At 38.1% G+C, this 14,364-nt stretch overlaps 1 pseudogene across 1 annotated transcript in view; it reads left to right on the top strand.

The window, feature by feature from the left end:
* LOC309861947 (olfactory receptor 6F1-like) overlaps window positions 1-14,364 on the top strand; it is a 109,258-nt pseudogene that overhangs the window by 80,900 nt on the left and 13,994 nt on the right. The window lies entirely within an intron of this gene.

Genomic DNA, 14,364 nt, shown 5'->3' with positions numbered 1-14,364 from the left:
CTCCATGGAGTAGAATGGTCTGGGGTTTATATGGACAGACCTTAGATAAGACACTCCTAAGTTCCTGTGAGGGATGCGATCAGGACAGCATCTGAAAGATCCCCCTCCCTTTGTCGGCAACATCATTCACAATGGGAGAGAAATCCAAAAAACTCACTGTCTTAGGAAGAAAAAAGAGGAAAGACCCTGGTATAGAAAGGCTGTTGGAAATGAGAAAGCAATCCTGTATGTAGGAAAGTAGGAGATATGTAAGAAAGATTTAAGGAATGGGAATACATTTTGTTAAGGGTAAAAGAAGGTAATTTTGTCCTAAATAAGATGGTTGTTTGGAAGGAAATGACTTGGGACAAAACCTGAATGCAAAGGAAAGTTGTAGAGGTTTGTGAAGGGAAATCTTCAGAAAAGGAATTTTAGCTATGGTCAAGACAAAGATTAAAATGAATGGGTTTTAAAGGTACATTGCTATAAGACTGAAATTGTCTCTTCAAAAGGACAAAGTGTTCTTAGATTAATTGATCTGCTGTTAATGAAAAGGTAAATTGTTTTCTCTTTGCCTGCCTAGAGTTGTAAATGAGGCATCTTTGACTCAAGGCTTTCCTTGATATGCTAAGTTACTCAGTGCTGTTAAACCAAGGATAAACCTTGCCTTATGTTTGGGTAACCCCCTAAAGGAAAGTCAAATGGGAGATGTTCTGGACAAATACAGGTTTTTGATATGTTAAAATCCTGGGAACTGAAATGGGTAAAAATTTCCAGAAGTAAAAGCTGCATTCTGAGTAAACCAGAATTAGTAACATGGTACTATATGAACTGAAGGAAGTTGTAATGCTGTGTCTCTTAATGTTTTGTCTTATTTTAAACATTGCTGGTTCTCTAATGTTTGCTCTCCCAGACTAGGGATATTTTTTTCTTAAGATATATGTGACTTACAAAAATGTAAAAATACTTATTTGCAAACAAATCAGAACATTCAATGGACATCCCCTATAATTCACAAGGACAATCCATTGTCAAAATAGCTAATGGTACCCTTAAATAATATCTTAAAAAATTTATAAAGGGGGAGATACTACAGGGAAAAGTAAAATATTCCCCACATATGCATTTAACTTTAACCCTATATATTTTAAAAATTTTAAATGTGGATAATATCAGTTGGACAGCGGCTGAGTGATTTTGGCATCCTGATTTTTCTCCACTTCCATATGCCCGGTGGAAGGATCCCTTGACCAGAGTATGGAAGGGTCGGGATCCTGTCCTCTGCAGAGGAGGTTTTGTTTGTGTTTTTCTGCAGGATGAGGACACCCCACGCTGGCTTCCAAAAAGGTGGTACTGAATACTCACGTCTCCAACAGAGGATGGCTCGCCTCATGCTGAATTGCCAGAACAGATAGAGAGGAAGAAGACGTCTCTCTCCTTACAGCCAGAGGGATGTTTCATATAAAACTCTGGAAACGGGTTGCTGTCCTGGGACTAATCGGAGTGCAAATAGCCAGAAATGGTTATACTGCCACAAAAGACTTCAATCTGACTTTGCTTGTCTGTGTTCCTAGATCTTTTTTACTGGTAGTGGGCTCAGGATCAATAGTTCTTACCTCTTTCCAAGGGGGACATCTATTATATAATATCCATTGTGACCATTGTGTGTTAACAAATTGTCTACCTGTGTCCCTGCCTTCGTCAGGCATATGTCCCTTGATAGTATTTATAACTATGCAACCTCGGTATGTGCTCCTTCTGGTGGAAGTGGAGGATACCTGGTATGCTAATTATGGGAATCAGTTGGAGTTAGAATTACAGGCACAGGTGAAAAGAGTAAAGCTCTTCATATGGTTACTTATTGTTGGGATAACTGTATTAATTTCTCTAATTTGTACAGCTACTGTTTCTACTATAGCTCTTTCACAATCTGTACAAACTGTCACACATGTGAATTCTCTAGCCCAAAATATCTCTCATGCCTTGGCTACTCAGGAGCATATAGACCCAAAAATGTTAAGCTGGTTGGAAGGATTGGAAGAAGCTGTAGAATTTCGGGGGGGGGGCAATTATCAGTTTATCAGTGTTAAAAGCTCAAATGTCTTTAATATGTCATGGAGGATTTCAACATATTTGTGTCACTCCCTTGAAAGCCTTGAACTATTCTTGGGATGCTGTTAAACATCATTTGCAAGGAATTTGGTTTCATATTAATGTAAGTCTATCTTGCAGAGTTGCAAAATGAAACTGCTAATATAGGACATCACAACTAGATGTACAAAATCCTGCTACTATAGTATCTCAGGTTTGGGATGGGTTGCACAGGATTAATCCTGGAAATATAATGAAATATTCCTTTTGGATTTTTATCATTATATTCATTGTCTTGGCTCTATTGATTACAGGATGGGGAGTTTCCTTGTTTTGTACAGGACAACAAAGAATGCATCCTCAGGCACAAATTCATATGCTTGGTTTAATTTAAAAAAAGGGGGAAATGTTGGAGGCTATGGCATTGTTGGAGTCGTGGGTCAAACCAGACCCTGACTTGTGTCTTCTTTAAAGTCCGGACACCTTGATAAGGGGTTAAGGACAGGAAAGTTGAGTAACACTGAGAAAGGGTCTGTGCTGTGTCGTGCGCTCATCTCCGTGACTTCCCACACGCTCTCCCTACAGAAAGGAATAATGTGGTCAGGGTCATAAATTCTTAGATGGTCCTTGTTGTTCCTGTACCTCCCATAACCCACTCCCTGGTTGATTGTCTTGCTAATGGCATTAGCCATGACTACCTGGCATCACTAGATTTGCTTGTAGTTAATGTAAACTTGTTATAGGAACTTGCAGTCATCTGACTAGATACTGATGTATTACTCCTTCTATTGTGGTCTGCATTATAAATGCTTGTAAGATGTGGAATAAAACTGGTACTGTTGGGCATCCTCCTCAGTGCTCCTCCTGCCCCCATCTCTCTGTCTCTTAATTTCTTTTCACCATCCTCTTACCCTCACGTTTTCCTGGTTGTTTTGTCACGCCAGCCACAACAGAGCCCATTACATAGAAAATATTTAAAATTGAGAGAGCCCTGGAGCTCTTCCCAGTAATACTATGTTAGAAGACAAAGATGGGAACATAATTATAATGGAACATCATTTTTTTCCATTTTTTAAAAATTTATTTTCAGCATAACAGAATTCATTGCTTCTGAACCACACCCAGTGCTCCATGCAATACATGTCCTACTTAATAAGCAGCACCTGGCTCTCCAACCTCCCACCCCTGCACCTTCAAAACCCTTAGATTGTTTTTCAGAGTCCATAGTTTCTCATGGTTCACCTCCCCTTCGAATTTCCCTCAACTCCCTTCTCCTCTCCATCTCCCTATATCCTCCATGTTATTTGTAATGCTCAACAAATAAGTGAAGCAATCTGATACTTGACTCTCTCTGCTTGACTTATTTCACTCAGCATAATATCTTCCAGTCCCATCTATGCCGCTACAAAAGTTGGCTATTCATCCCTTCCGATGGAGGAATAATACTCCATAGTGTATATGGACCACATTTTCCTTATCCACTCGTCCGTTGAAGGGCATCTTGGTTCTTTTCACATTTTGGCAACTGTGGCCATTGCTGCTATAAACATTGGAGTACTGATGGCCCTTCTCTTCACGACATCTGTATCTTTGGAGTAAATATCCAGTAGTGCAATTTCAGGGTCATAGGTAAGCTCTATTTTTAATTTCTTGAGGAATTTCCACACTGATCTCCAAAGAGACTGCACCAACTTGCATTCCCACCAACAGTGGAAGAGGGTTCCCTTTTCTCCACATCATTTCCAAGACATGTTGTTTCCTGTCTTGCTAATTTTGGCCATTCTAAGTGATGTAAGGTGGAATCTCAATGTGGTTTTAATTTGAATCTCCCTGATGGCTAGTGATAATGAACATTTTTTTCATATGTCTAATAGTCATTTGTATGTCTTCATTGGAGAAGGGTCTGTTCATGTCTTCTGCTCGTTTTTTGACATGATTATCTGTTTTGTGTGTGTTAAGTTTGAGAAGTTCTTTATAGATACTGGATATCAGGCTTTTGTTTGTACTGTCCTTTACAAATATCTTCTCCCATTCCGTGGGTTGGCTCTTTGTTTCGTTGGCTGTTTGCTGTGCAGAAACTTTTGATCTTGATGACGTCCCAAAAGTTTATTTTTACTTTTGCTTCCTTTGCCTTTGGAGACATATCTTGAAAGAAGTTGCTGTGGCTGATATCGAAGAGGTTACTGCCTATGTTCTCCTCTAAGATTGTGATGGATTCTTGTGTCAAGTTAAGGTCTTTTATCCATTTCTATTTAATCTTTGTGGACAGTGTAAGAGAATGGTCGAGTTTCATTCTTCTATATGTAACTGTCCAATTTTCAGAGCACCATTTATTGAAGAGACTCTCTTTTTTTCCACTGTGTATTTTTTCTGCTTTGTTGAACATTAGAGTTTTCAATCGTAAAGTTGAGGGTCCATATCTGGGCTCTCTACTCTGATCCACTGCTCTATGTGTCTGTTTTTATGTCAGTACCATGCTGTCTTGGTGATCACAGCTTTGTAATAAAGCTTGAAATTAGGTAATATGATGCCCCCAGTTTTATTTTTCTTTTTCAACATTTTCTTAGTGATTCGGGGTCTCTTCTGATTCCATAAAATTTTTTTGATTGTTTTTTCTAGCTCTATGAAAAATACCAGTGGAATTTTGATTGAAATGGAATTAAAGGTACAGATTTCTCTAGGCAGTATAGAAATTTTAATAATGTTTATTCTTTTGATCCATGAGCATGGCATGGTCTTCCATCTTTTTGTGTCTTCTTGAATTTCTTTCTTGAGTGTTCTGTAGTTCCTTGAGTACAGATTTGGTTAGTTTTATTCCCAGGTATCTTATGGTTCTTGGTGCTGTAATAAATGGATTAGATTCTCTAATTTCCCTTTCTGTATTTTTTTTAAGATTTTATTTATTTATTTGACAGAGAGAAATCACAAGTAGATGGAGAGGCAGGTAGAGAGAGAGGAAGGGAAGCAGGCTCCCTGCTGAGCAGAGAGCCCAATACGGGACTCGATCCCAGGACCCTGAGATCATGATCTGAGCCGAAGGTAGCGGCTTAACCCACTGAGCCACCCAGGCGCCCACCCTTTCTGTATTTTCATTGTTAGTGTATAAGAAAGCAACTGATTTCTGAACATTGACTTTGTATCCTGCCACATTACTGAATTGCTGTGAGTTCTAGTAGTTTGGGGGTGGTGTCTTTTGGGTTTTCTATATAAAATATCATGTTATCTGCAAGGAGAGAGAGTTTGACTTCTTCACTGCCAATTTGGATACCTTTTATTTCTCTTGTCTGATTGCTGTTGCTAGGAATTCCGATACTTTGTTGAACAACAGTGGTGAGAGTGTGCATTCTTCTAGTGCACCTGATCACAGTAGGAAGTCTCTGAGCTTTTTCCCGTTGAGGATGATATTTTCTTTGGGTTTTGCATTGATAGATACTATGAAGTTCAAGTATGTTTCCTCTAACCCTACACTTTGAAGCGTTTTAATCAGGAATGGATGCTGGGTTTTGTCAAATGCTTTATCTGCATCAATTGAGAGGACCATTTGGTTCTTCTCTCTTCTCTTACTTATTTGTTCTATCACAATATTGATTGTGAATGTTGAATCATCCTTGCAACCCAGGAATGCATCCTACCTGTCATGATGGATAATCTTTTTTAATGTGCTGGTGTATCCCATTTGCTAGGACATTATTGAGAATCTTAGCATCCATATTCATCAGGAATATTGGTCTGAAATTCTCCTTTTTGGTGGGATCTTTGCCTGGTTTGGGGATCAGGGGAATGCTGACTTCATAAAAAGAATGGAATCCTCTAGCTTTGTTTTCCTTCTGCTTCAAGTTTTCCTTCTGGAACGTTTTTCTTCTGGAAGTTTTTCTTCCGCTTCAATTTTTTGAAACAACTTCAGAAGAATAGGTGTTATTTCTTCTTTAAAAGCTTGGTAGAATTCCCCGGGAAATCCATCAGGTCCTTGCCTCTTGTTTTTTGGGAGGTTTTTGATCATTGATTCAATCTTGTTAATAGAGATCTGTATATTTAGGTTGTCAATTTCTTCCTGTTTCAATTTTGGAAGTTTATAGTTTTCCAGGAATGCATCCATTTCATGTAAGTTGCTTTATTTACTGGCATATAACTGTTGATAATAACTTCTTATAATTGTTTCTACTTCCTTGGTGTTAGTTGTGATCTCTCCATTTTCATACATAATTTTATTAATTTGAGCTTTCTCTCTTTTCTTTTGGATTAGTGTGGCCAATGGTTTATTGATCTTATTGATTCTTTCAAAAAACAAGCTTCTAGTTTCATTCATGCATTCTGCTGTATCTCTAGTTTCTATCTCATTGATCTCTGCTCACATCTTGATTATTTCCCTTCTTTTGTGTGGAGTTGGATTAAATTGTTGTTTATTCTACAGTTCTTTAAGGTGTAGAGACAGCGGGTGTATTCTGTATTTTTCTTTTTCTTTCTTTCTTTTTTTTTTTTTTTTTTTTTTTTTTGAGGGTGGCTTGGATGGCTATGTATTTCCCCCTTAGGACCACCTTTGCTGTATTCCATAGATTTTGGACTGAAATGTCTTCTTTCTCCTTTGTTTTCATGAATTGTTTAAGTTCTTTGATCTCCTGCTTGATTCAAGCATTCTTAAGCAAGGTTGTCTTTAGCTTCCAGGTGTTTTAATTTCTTCCATACTTTTCCCTGTGGTTGAGCTCCAGTTTCAATGCACTGTGATCTGAGAATATGCAGGGAATAATCTCAATCTTTTGGTATCAGTTGAGTCCTGATTTGTGACCCAGTATGTGGTCTATTCTGGAGAAGGTTCCATGTGCACTCGAGAAGAATGAGTACTCTGTTGTTTTAGGGTTGAATGTTCTGTATATATCTATAAGGCACATCCTGTCCAATATGTCATTCAGTACTCTTATTTTTTTATTGATTATATGCTTGGATGATATGTCTATTACTGAGAGTGGTATGTTAAAATCTCCTAATATTAATGTATTCATATCAATATGACTCTTTATCTTGATTAACAGTTTTCTTCTGTAATTGGCTGTTCCCATATGGGGGACATAAATATATACGATTGTTAGATATTCTTTGTGGATAGACCCTTTAAGAATTATGTAATTTCCTTCTGTATCTCTTCCTACAGTCTTTAGTATAACATGTAATTTATCTAATATGAGAATCGCTATCCCAGCCTACTTTTGAGGCCCTTTGGCATAAAAGATGCTTCTCTATCCCTTCAGTTTCAGTCTTGATGTATCCTTAGGTTCAAAATGGGTCTCTTGTAGACAATATATGACAACATATGATGTGTCCTGTAGTTTTATTGAAACTGCAATGCTGTGTCACTTTATGGGCACATTTTTTCCATTCACATTGAGAGTGTTTATTGAAAGATTAGCTTTTATTGATATTGTGTTACCTGTGAATATTCGGGTTCTATATATTGTCTCCATATATTTCTGTTTAATTATATTCTTAGGATTTTTTCTTTTTATATCACCTCCCTTAATATTTCCTGCAGTGTCAGCTTGGTGGTCCCATACTCTTAAACCTTGCCAGTCTGGGATACTCTTTATCTCTCCATCCATTTTGCTGTCAGTATTGCTAGATAAAATATTCTTGGCTGCATGTTCTTCTCATTTAGTGCCCTGAATACATCTTGCTAGCTGTTTCTGGCTTGCCAGGTTTCCATGGCCAGGTCTGACATTATTCTGATGGGCTTTTCTCTGCACATAAGGGATTTCTCCCCTCTAGGTGCCTTCAAGAGCTCTTGTCTACTATTATGATTCATCATTTTCACAATCAGCTGTCTTGAGATCTTTCTAGATTATATGATCTTGGGGGCAGTGATTTCACCTCTAGTATAAGAATACTGGTTCCAATCGCCAGATTGGGAAAATTTTCATGGAGAATTTATTCAACTATATCCCCTAGTCTTCTTTCTCTTTCATCTGCCTCAGGAATTCTAATAATTTTCCTGTTGGAACATATCATGACATCACTTATTTCCCAAATTCTGTTTTCATAGCTGCTGAGATGTTTGTTCCAGGCTTCCTCCTGATCCTTTTTCTCTATCACTTTGTCCTTCAGATCACTAATTCTATTCTACCTCAGTTACCCTTGCTTTTTGAGAATTTAGATTAGGCTGTAGCTCATTGAGATCATTGTAAACATCATCCCTGGTGGTGTTCACATCTGCCATAATCAATTCCATTTTGTTATCAAAGGCTTTCTCCAATCTATCTATTGCCTGGATAATTGTTAGCCTGAATTCTGTTTCTGACATACTGTGTATGTCCATATCCAACAGCTCTGATGGAGTGGTCCCAGACTCTAAATTTTTCTTCTGTTGGGCATTCCTCTTCCTAATCACTTTGGTGAGAGATGTCTGAATGGATGTGTAACTGAATGTGCCAACTGTGATGCAGGAACAGTGCACCCTGGAATGCTTCTGAGCAATCAGGAGACCCCACCAAAAAGAGAGAAAAAAGATAAAAAGGGAGTGAGATGGGGAAAAAAAGGAAAGACAAAGCAAAAGAGAAAGCCCAGCCCAAATGGGCCCAAATGGTAAGTTTTATGAAGTATACAAACAAAAACAGAGAAACTAAAAGACTTACAAAAGTAGTTGATAAGAAAAAAATAAAAACAAACAAACAAACAAATAAATAAATAAAAGAACCCCATCAAAATGAACTCAAAGTATAAGATTTATATACTACCAGAATAAAAACATATACACAAAAACACTGACAGAAGAAAATAATGGAAGGGTGGTTATAAGTTCTCAGTGTTTGTGAGCAAGGTTATTTTGATTCTTCCTGGGTGTATCTTTATATTGTTAATGTACTCAACTTTCCTGAGATCAAGGGGGATTAAGACTGGTTTACCTAGAGGTTAGCATTGATTGGGAAAAGGGTATCACCTAGAATCTTATCTCTATATGAATATTAAATAATAATTAAATTAAATTTAAAAAATAATAAAATAGAAAAGCACAACAGAGGTATATGTATGAAGAAAGTTCAGGTTAATATTCCATGGTAAATATGAATCACATCATCTTTATCCATTCTTCTGTTGAAGTATATCTCAGCTTCTTCCACAGTTTTGTTATTGTGGATATTGCTGCTATAAACATTGGAGGGTGTGTGTCCTTCTTTTCACTACATTTGTATCTTTGGGGTAAATACCCAGTAGTGCAATTGTTAGGTCGTAGGGTAGCTCTATTTTTTACTTCTTTAGGAACCTCCATACTGTTTTCCAGAGTATCTGTACCAGCTTGCATTCCCACCAACAGTCTAAGAAGTTTCCCATTTCTCTGCATCCTTGCCTAAACATGGAATATTACTAAGCCATCAAGAATGACCACTTACCATTTCAATTGACATGGATGTAATGGAGGGGATTATGTTAAGTGAAATAATCAATCAGAGAAAGACAATTATCTCATGAGTTTACGCATATGTGGAATATAAGGAATAGTGTGGAGGATCATAGGGGATCCTGTCTCTGAATTTTTCCTCTGTTGGGTGTTCATCCCCTTAATCATTTTTGTGAGAGGTTTTTGATGGAATTTATAGCTAAATATATCAACCATGATCCAGGCAAGGTGAACCCTGGAAAGTTTTAGAACCATTGTAAGTCACCACCAAAAAGAAAGAGGAAAAAAAAAGAGAGAGAGAGAGTGAAAAAAGAGAAAAAAACAGAGAGAAAATCCAAGCAAAATGATCCCTAAATGTAATATAAGACACATAAACAAAAAATGAGCAAACAAAAAGACTGACACAAGTAAAAGATAAGGAAAAGAAAAAAAGAAAAACCCAGCCAAAATGACCCCATGAAGAAAATTTCTATAGTAAAAAAGACAAAAAATACACAGAAAAACTGACAAAACAATATAGGAAGGTGATTACAAACCCTCATTATGGGTGAGGTTTTTTTATTTTCTTTTCTTTTTTTCTGGGTGTACCTTGTTATCTTTTTAAAGGACTCAATTTTCTAGAGGTACAGCTAAATTAAAACTGGTTTATATATTGTATTATTGAATATGGAAAAAAGGGTTACCTTGTAGCTTATATCTATATGTATATTAAACAAAAAATAAAGAAACACTGCTATGTGTATGAAAAAAGTTCAACTTAAAAAGTTATTATGGAACATGTTGTATTAAAAATCTAGTTGTAGAGGGGAGGAGTCAAGATGGCGGAGAAGTAGCAGGCTGAGACTACTTCAGCTAGCAGTAGATCAGCTAGATAGCTTATCTAAAGACTGCAAACACATGAAAATCCATTGGCAGATTGAAGAGAAGAAGAACAGCAATTCTGGAAACAGAAAAACAACCACTTTCTGAAAGGTAGGACCGGCGGAGAAGTGAATCCAAAGCAACGGGAAGATTGACCCCTGGGGGAAGGGCCGGCTCCCGGCAAGCGGCGGAGCAACGGCACACAAAATCAGGACTTTTAAAGGTCTGTTCCGCTGAGGGACATCGCTCCAGAGGCTAAACCGGGGCGAAGCTCACGCGGGGTCAGCGTGGCCTCAGGTCCCGCAGGGTCACAGAAGGATTGGGGGTGTCTGAGTGTCGCAGCGCTTGCGGGTATTGGAATGGGAAAGCTGGCTACAGAGACAGAGCCGACAGTAAGCTCACAGCTCGGTGTTTCCTAGAACTGGTCGCAGGCTCGGTAAGCTCAGAGCGCGGCCGGAGGTCAGGCAGACGGGAGTAACTGGGCGCTGTTCTCTGAGGGCGCACCGAGTAGTGGGGCGCTGGGCTCTCGGCTCCTCCGGCCCAGAGACCAGGAGGCCGCCATTTGTATTCCCCGTCCTCCGGAACTCTACAGAAAGCGCTCAGGGATCAAAAGCTCCTGAAAGCAAACCCGAGCGGATTACTCACCCCGGCCCCAGGTAAGGGCGGTGTAATTCCGCCTGGGGCAAAGACACTTGAGAATCACTACAACAGGCCCCTCCCCCAGAAGATCAATAAGAAATCCAGCAGAGACCAAGTTCACCTACCAAGGAGTGCCGTTTCAATACCAAGGAGAGCAGCAGAATTCCAGAGGAGGAGAAAGCCAAGCACGGAACTCCTGGCTTTTTCCCTGTGATTTTTTTTTTAGTCTTGCAGTTAATTTAATTTTTTTCTTTTTCATTTTTTTTTTTTTTTCTAGCCTTCTGGTTAATTTTTTTTAACTTTTACCTTTTTCTTTTTTAATGTTTTTTAACTAGTTTATCTAATATATATATTTTTTCTTTTTTATATTTTTCTTATTTGTTTTCTTTTTGGTAAATTCTTTTCTTTTTTTTTTCTTTTTTTTTTCTTTCTTCCTTTTTGAACCTCTTTTTATCCCCTTTTTCCCCCCTCACGATTTGGGATCTCTTCTAATTTGGTTAAAGCATATTTTCCTGGGGTTGTTGCCACCCTTTAAGTATTTTACTTGCTCCTTCATATACTCTTATCTGGACAAAATGACAAGACGGAAAAAATCAACACAAAGAAAAGAACAAGAGGCAGTACCGAAGGCTAGGGACCTAGTCAATACAGACATTGGTAATATGTCAGATCTAGACTTCAGAATGACAATTCTCAAGGTTCGAAACAGGCATGGAAGACATTAGAGAAAGCCTCTTGGGAGATATAAAAGCCCTTTATGGAGAAATAAAATAACTAAAATCTAACAAAGTTGAAATCAAAAAAGCTATTAATGATTTGCAATAAAAAATGGGGGCTCTCACTGCAAGGATAAATGAGGCAGAAGAAAGAATTAGTGATATGGAAGACCAAATGACAGAGAATAAAGAAGCTGAGCAAAGGAGGGACAAACAGCTACTGGACCATGAGGGGAGATTCGAGAGATAAGTGACACCATAAGATGAAACAACATTACAATAATTGGGATTCCAGAAGAAGAAGAAAGAGAGAGGGGAGCAGAAGGTATACTGGAGAGAATTATTGGGGAGAATTTCCCCAATATGGCAAAGGGAACGAGCATCAAAATTCAGGAGGCTCAGAGAATGCCCCTCAAAATCAATAAGAATAGGCCCACACCCCGTCACCTAATAGTAAAATTTACAAGTCTCAGTGACAAAGAGAAAATCCTGAAAGCAGCCCGGGAAAAGAAGTCTGTAACATACAATGGTAAAAATATTAGATTGGCAGCTGACTTATCCACAGAGACCTGGCAGGCCAGAAAGAGCTGGCATGATATTTTCAGAGCACTAAACGAGAAAAACATGCAGCCAAGAATACTATATCCAGCTAGGCTATCATTGAAAAGAGAAGGAGAGATTAAAAGCTTCCAGGACAAACAACAACTGAAAGAATTTCAGAACACCAAACCAGCTCTACAGGAAATATTGAAAGGGGTCCTCTATGAAAAGAGAGAGCCTACAAGTGGTAGATCAGAAAGGAACAGAGACCATATACAGTAACAGTCACTTTACAAGCAATACAATGGCATTAAATTCCCATCTCTCAATAGTTACCCTGAATGTTAATGGGCTAAATGCCCCTGTCAAAAAACACAGGGTATCAGAATGGATAAAAAAACATAACCCATCTATATGTTGCCTCCAAGAAACTCATTATAGCCTGAAGACACCTCCAGATTTAAAGTGAGGGGTTGGAAAAGAATTTACCATGCTAATGGAAATGAGAAGAAAGCAGGAGTGGCAATCCTTATATCAGATCAATTAGATTTTAAGCCAAAGAATATAATAAGAGGTGAGGAAGGACACGATATCATACGCAAAGGGTCTGTCCAACAAGAAGATTTAACAATTTTAAATATCTATGCCCCCAACGTGGGAGCAGCCAAATCTATAAACCAATTAATAACAAAATCAAAGAAACATATCAACAATAATACAATAATAGTAGGGAACTTTAACACTCCCCTCACTGAAATGGACAGATCATCCAGGCAAAAGATCAGCAAGGAAATAAAGGCCTTAAATGACACCCTGGACCAGATGGACATCACAGATATATTCAGAACATTTCATCCCAAAGCAACGGAATACACATTCTTCTCTAGTGCACATGGAACATTCTCCAGAATAGATCACATCCTCGGTCCTAAATCAGGACTCAACCAGTATCAAAAGATTGGGATCATTCCCTGCATATTTTCAGACCACAATGCTCTAAAGCTAGAACTCAACCACAAAAGGAAGTTTGGAAAGAACCCAAATACATGGAGACTAAACAGCATTCTTCTAAAGAATGAATGGGTCAACCGGGAAATTAAAGAAGAATTGAAAAAAATCATGGAAACAAATGATAATGAAAATACAACGGTTCAAAATCTGTGGGACACAGCAAAGGCAGTCCTGAGAGGAAAATATATAGCGTTACAAGCCTTTCTCAAGAAACAAGAAAGGTCTCAGGTACACAACCTAACCCTACATCTAAAGGATCTGGAGAAAGAACGAGAAGGAAACCCTAAGCCCAGCAGGAGAAGAGAAATCATAAAGATCAGAGCAGAAATCAATGAAATAGAAACCAAAAAAAACAATGGAACAAATCAACGAAACTAGGAGCTGGTTCTTTGAAAGAATTAATAAAATTGATAAATCCCTGGCCCGATTTATTAAAAAGAAAAGAGAAAGACCCAAATAAATAAATTCATGAATGAAAGAGGAGAGATCACAACTAACACCAAAGAAATACAAACTATTATGAGAACATACTATGAGCAACTCTATGCCAACAAATTTGACAATCTGGAAAAAATGGATGCATTCCTAGAAACATATAAACTACCACAACTGAACCAGGAAGAAATAGAAAGCCTGAACAGACCCATAACCAGTAAGGAGATTGAAACAGTCATTAAAAATCTCGAAACAAACAAAAGCCCAGGGCCAGATGGCTTCCCGGGGGAATTCTACCAAACATTTATAGAAGAATTAATTCCTATTCTCCTGAAACTGTTCCATAAAATAGAAATGGAAGTAAAACTCCTTTTATGAGGCCACCTTCACCTTGATCCCAAAACCAGAGAAGGATCCCATCAAAAATATAGCTATAGACCAATATCCTTGATTTACACAGATGTGAAATTACTCAACAAAATACTAGCCAATAGGATTCAACAGTACATTAAAAGGATTATTCACCACGACCAAGTGGGATTTATTCCAGGGCTGCAAGGTTAGTTCAACATCCGCAAATCAGTCAATGTGATACAACACATCAATAAAAGAAAGAACAAGAACCATATGATACTCTCAATTGATGCTGAAAAAGCATTTGACAAAGTACAGCATCCCTTCCTGATCAAAACTCTTCAAAGTGTAGGG

Source organism: Mustela nivalis, assembly GCF_964662115.1.
Source record: "Mustela nivalis genome assembly, chromosome: 3".
Lineage (NCBI taxonomy): Eukaryota > Metazoa > Chordata > Mammalia > Carnivora > Mustelidae > Mustela > Mustela nivalis.
The sequence above is the reverse complement of the archived record's forward strand: the minus strand, read 5'-3'. Positions and strand labels throughout refer to the sequence as shown.